The sequence below is a fragment of the Pteropus vampyrus genome, unplaced genomic scaffold, assembly GCF_000151845.1.
Source record: "Pteropus vampyrus isolate Shadow unplaced genomic scaffold, Pvam_2.0 Scaffold88, whole genome shotgun sequence".
Lineage (NCBI taxonomy): Eukaryota > Metazoa > Chordata > Mammalia > Chiroptera > Pteropodidae > Pteropus > Pteropus vampyrus.
This window is the reverse complement of record NW_011888869.1, coordinates 2,511,083-2,517,134: the sequence shown is the minus strand read 5'-3', so window position 1 is coordinate 2,517,134 and position 6,052 is coordinate 2,511,083. Positions and strand designations below refer to the sequence as shown.

Sequence of the window (6,052 nt, the reverse complement as noted above, 5' to 3'; positions counted from 1 at the left end):
ACTGATATATTAGACATAATAAATATTGCATAACCTTCAGGATTTTGGCAGTGGAAGTTGAAGCTGAGAATTTTCACTTTTTCTCGTTACTAAATGATTCTTTTAGCCTTGGAATCTCCAAATCCACTTCTGATGATGAAATATTTAAATCTTAAGAACGAAAAGGGAGGGTTCTGCAGATTTTACAATAACACATATGAAGCCTAATATATACTATGCAGCACAAATTAAGAGAACATTATTTGCGAATGATGACCAGCATTGCAAGCTTTCACATTTTCTCTCAGTGCGCAAAGCATTTTTTTTCTCTCCACAACAAGTTTCTGCTGCAGTGACTCCCTCTAGCAGTTCCGTGAACCGAGCAAAGGGAACGGCACACCACTCACATCCTTTCCAATAAACAAATTGTAGGAGAAGGAAAGTTTGGTTAGAAAGATTAAAAAGATCGGGGATTTTTATTTGTTGAGTGGTTGAATAGATTTATTCTATTTCCCCATCCGTTTTCCTTCTGCCTGTCCAGCTTCTCCTCTCTGCCCCCTCCCCCGCCTATCTTCCTGCCAGAGCTGTGCGGGTAGCGATCTTTAGGGTGCACAGAAACGGCAGTCCCAGCGAAGGCAGAGGCTCGTGCGACGCCAAAAGCGTTTAGTTTCTTCAGGACTGGTGGTGGATGGATTGTAAAGTCCAATGATGCCCACGTTGATCATAAGCCTGGATTCCGTCTCGATTGTCTCAGCTGACCCTAACAAAAGCCCAGTCAAGGGGGCGGGCCCACACCTCTCAGGGAGTTGATATGCAAAATAGTTACGTCAGCTATGGGGGGTGGGGCACGCCTGGTTGAGTGGCAGCAGCTCTTGCTTAGGGAGGAGGCGCGAGAATCAGCCTGGTTCAGTGACTGAGACAAACTGTAGGTGAGAGGAGCTGGTGCTGTCCACGGTGCTGTCGGTGCTGAACCTGGGATTCTAGCGGACAGGTTGCTCCAGCACCTCGAGGCAACGCCCTCTTGCACCCTCTGTGCCCCGCGGGACCGCTTCACCAGCAGGACTATATCAACTTGACAAAGGAGTGAGGTATCGGACGTGGGAGAGAGTCCTCTGTTTGCCACCTGGGCGCCCATTCAGGCGTGACTTTGGAGATTTCTATAGTTGTAAACCAAACTATTTACATCTTTTTTTAGCTAAGAGGATCTTTTTAGTTTAGATTTTTTTTGTTTGTTTTTTGTTTTTTTTAATGATTGTTACTATTGTGATTTATATATCCACACCATTTAGGGATCTTTCTGGGAGACTTTTTTGACTGTTAAAATAAGGTAAGAAAAATAATATTGTTATAAATTATTACAAATGAGGGAGCAATGCAGACAAAATTTAAAAGCAAGTTATGATTATTTTCAAAATTTGAAATGGGACTTTTGGCAATGATCGTAATAATTATTTTAATAATTGCTATTATTGTTATTATTACAAGGACATCTATTGGTGATTATGCACTGAATTCTAGAGGGGAAGTTGAGGGCTTTGTGGGTTTTTGTGTGTGAAGTTAATGTCATCAAATTACATCTTGTTTTATAAATACAAATATTTGTAGAGCAACATTTCCAGCATGGCTCAAAAAACCAGGACCCATTCAATAGAAACCCCCAAATATGTTAAATTACATTAAATAAATTGACCAACAAGTTGTTTAAAACAAATGCAATCTTAAAAATTCATTTGAATGGGCTAATCTCTGATTAGTTAATATTACCTCTTGTATCTAAAGCATAGACTGCAAAGTGCAGAGCTTTCTTAACAGTTTTGGAGGGGAGGTGGTAGGGATAGGAGCATTTATACCATGCAGGGTTCATTTAGATATGTTGTTAAGCAGTAGATCCAAATAAAACTTATGAAACTCAGTCTCAGAATTCTATGCCCCAAGGTCATGTGTATTTCTAAGTTGTGGGCTGTTTGTTCTTCTATTGACTAGTAAATGTCACCCCCTCCCATCCCCTTAGGTTATAGGTGGATGCTAATGGGAAGCTCTGATTTAATAATACAGTTTTAGCTTGTATTATAGTTGCTACTGCTGTTTGTAATTGAATGGAAGTGGGAAGCGTGGGCTGAGAAAATATCTCGCTATTTCAGCAATGTTTAACCTCTTGCATGCTTAACAGAGAGCTTTTCTCTACTTAGGAGGTTTTCTTTTGAAGCTATGTTCCTTTTGTCAATTGGCAGTGTGTTTTGAGTGTGTATGGAGAAATAATTCAGTGCAGAAAACCACCAAACATTACTTTTCATAGTGAACAATTATTAAATGATAGAAGTTAGCTGGTGCTCTGTATTTCTTATTACTTCTCAGACTTTATTTGACAGGCATGATGATTTGTCTGATAAATAGAATTATGACCTTTCATTTATGTCATTCAGTAACATTATATTAAATGTAAATGATGGTAGAAAACACTGAGGTGGAGTTTCCTTTACATTCCAGGGAAAGAGTTCAGGTTGTGACAAGATATCCTGTTAATAGGAACGGGTAAAATATAAGCTGTTTCAGAGTTAATAACTATCACTCAACTGACTAGAGCTCTGTTTTTCAGCAATTAAAGAGTACACTAAGTTTCAATATTTTGTATTTTTAATTATCATAAAAAATTTTACTCTAGTTGCATAATACTCACAAGGATAAACTTTAGCTTTAAAGTTTATGATTTAAAATAATTCCTCTGGGTAGAGTTTTTTCATTTAATTCACAGCTCAGTCCTGCATGGGAGTGTGAGTGATTGTTACAAGAAATGGCTATTACTGCAAACACTAGAGGTGAAATGTAAATCCTTTTAAGTTGTTCCCATGTTTTACCCTAAGCAGATGTTCTTTGTAGGATTTCTGTCAGTCATGTGATCTTATGTTAAATATTGTTACAAATTTTTAAAGACTATGCAAGTAAAGTACCCAAAAAGGATATGTGAAACACTGGGCTATGAATCTTATACCAAAAGCTTCCTTTGAATCTATAAGAATCATTTTTTCCTTCTATACATTTTAAAATTTTCTCTTTAAAACTAATTGTATTGGTATAAATACTCATACTGTTGAATTTCAAATAGAATATGGCTTCTTTTCAAGTTCAGTTTTATTTTTTCTTTATTGTATTGAAACAGCAACATATATATTAATTTTACAACTTACTTGAAAGGCAGTAACATATATTAACACTATATTCACCCAAATGTATGAATATCTCATTGACTTCTTTTTGCATAAAGTTTTCCAAGATGTCTTTGTTCAAGTACAGACATTGAGCTTGAACTATCAGCATCTGAAATTCTTTTAGATGAAGTTAATATTGTCACAGTGAGATTGTTAAATGCTAAAATCAAAATATGCTACTGGTAATAACGAAATCAGTCAAAGGTAGGTTCAATTGCAAATTTAAAATATTCAAAGCATTTTCTCTGATTTTTTTTTTTTTACATACTTAGCTTTTATATGTTACTTCTGAAGAGGTAAAATTAAGTGATTATAATTACCACAGAGTTAGCATCTGGGGAACCCTAGTTAGATATAGAATATTGCTCCTACTGTAAACAAATAAAATTGACAACTTTGAAGACATCTATGAAAGATATTCAGATGTAGTGGCCCTTCATTACTTCTTGCACCACAAAGAAATGAGCATGTTTTGGAGTCATAACTTGCCTAATAAAGATAAAATTTAAAGGAATACTCCATACCACAACAATGGATAGCCTGCTAAAGCATTAATTCATTTTATTACATAGGCAGCGCAAGTGTATATCATACTTTTTTTTTTACTTCAAGGTGATGAACTTTTACAAAGCACATGGAAAAATTACTGAAATAATTTATGTCACATGACACACTTAAGTTTTTTTTCTTAATTGTTTCTCAGTTTCTTAAGGCACATTGATCTAGACAAAAAATGAAATTAAAAAAATGTTCCTAGACAGGAACATTATTTTTTCCTTACAAATAAGATGAATAACTACGTGTGTTTGTTGGAATTTAAGATAAAGGTGAACAATTTGGGTTTTATTTAATCAAGATTACATATTGTTTTTTTCTATTTACTAACATGTACAGTAGAGAAATACAGAAAGTAGTAATAAGACGGGACTAACTAAATAGTTTGAATGAATCACTTTTTTTATAGTAGCTTCTAAAATTACATTTGAGAAATTAGGCAAGTAATAGTTTGTTGAGTTCTTTTGAATAATAACCATTTTCATATGTAATATTCAGGTGTCAATGGGGCCAAAAGACCCTGAATGATATGTTCTATTAGTCTTTTATGTTTATCCCAAATCACCATACTAACTTTAATATTTTTTATTGCCAACTATATTAGAAAATTCAAAAGACCCTCATGAACTAATAAGCTGGAAAAAAATACTTCTTATTGCTAAGGTTGTAACGGCCGTGTGACCAATTAGCCTTTACCAAACAGACTTAATCACCTTCTGCTTCAGTACTTCCAGGTCCTTTGGGCATAGTTTGCTTAAGGTGAGCTGTAAGGTCCCCTGTGGAATATCCTAATTTTCCCATCCAATTGGTCACCACACAACAAAACAATTGGTCCCTTTGTGCTTTCTTCTTGAGATTGAGTAAGTTAATATGATTATAATGGAGAAGATAGTGTGTTTAATAAATTCAGGATTCCAGGATTCCAATGACTTTTCCAATGAGTTTTCTGAAAGAGGAAGAATTATACAATAGATAAACATTTGATATAATAAGTGTGTGTGTGTGTGTGTGTGTGTGTGTGTGTGTGTGTATGTGCACACACGTGTATAATTTTTGGTAGCTTTCACTCTACCCAAAACATGCAGTGAGAATGATCTAGAACATTCAGCAAATGCTACTTAATATAACAATAATGTACATAATGAGCTATAATACAGTAAGTAATTTTAAGGGAAAATGTGTCTTCTAGTTATCTTTTTTTTTTTTAAAATTTAGGCTAGTATGCTTGAGCACACACCAGTTTTTTGGCATGAAAATGTTATTCAGGAATTCTCATGCTGATTGGCAAAGGAAGAGACAATTGGAAGTGAAAATTTGCCAGGAATAAGAAACAAAGTGGATGTGTGCATAATGAAGAGTTGTCTACATTGATTCTGAGAAAATATGAGTTCTGATAAAGAATTTGAAAGTTGTAGTCTCTAAAAGATACACTTCAGGTTTATTCTCTACACATCTTTGGGTAATAAGTCATGCATTTCTAAGAAATAAATCCTGGATATCCCTACACCTAAAACTTTTTTATTACTAGTGAATCATTGTTTTCATGTGTAGATGTGGTAAAATGCGGGAAGAAGAGCAGCTTAACTCTGAACTTTCTTGCTTTAAAACCAAGTAATTAATATTAATTTAATGTGACTTTTGGTATCAAATTATGTAAATCTCTAAAGCAAAGTGGTTGCTTAGTGAGTTCATTTGCATGTCAATACAGAGAATATTTTTCCAACTCATAACTGGTTCATAGCACTGCCAGCAATTCTCAAGTACAATGGAAAAGATTTGAAAGTACTTTTTTTTAATCGAGATTTATTTAAATAGATTCGTTGCAATTGACAGTTAAGAGAAAATTACTTTAGTGATATTTTTTCTCTGTGCGAGTATCACTACCAAAGTAACAATTAAAACATATATATGGTAGCAATTCGAACATACAGACCTGAACTATGTTCCCCAAAGATGATGAGAAAATGAAAATAATTTACCTTTTATGGTTGGAGCATTTCCACCAAACATATTAGATAGTATTTTAATGACCACCAGGGACTTATTTTTTCTAATTTCTAAAACCCTAAAAGTAAAGGTTCTTAATCTCATGAAGGGATAGATGCTCCCATGCACTCTGTGGTTACATGTCCCTTTGTCTCAAAGCCACAATAATTGCTGTGACTTTGGTGTCCATCAGACTCTGAACTGCCTCATTTAGGATCATGGAGGTGGTCTCATTCATCTTTCCAAAAAAAGAGAACTAGTGAATTGCTACTAGTAAACACATTTGCTGTCTCGTGATAGATTACCTGTTGATATTTGAACATAAG

At 34.6% G+C, this 6,052-nt stretch overlaps 1 protein-coding gene across 2 annotated transcripts in view; it reads left to right on the top strand.

The window, feature by feature from the left end:
• The first annotated feature begins 947 nt into the window (after positions 1 to 947).
• The window catches only part of FSTL5 (follistatin like 5), a 567,145-nt gene continuing 562,040 nt past the window's right edge, over positions 948 to 6,052 (top strand). For both annotated transcript variants that reach the window (XM_011363692.1, XM_011363689.1), the window contains exon 1: positions 948 to 1,306. The gene's annotated coding sequence lies outside the window, so the exon portion shown is untranslated. The remainder of the gene's footprint in view (positions 1,307 to 6,052) is intronic.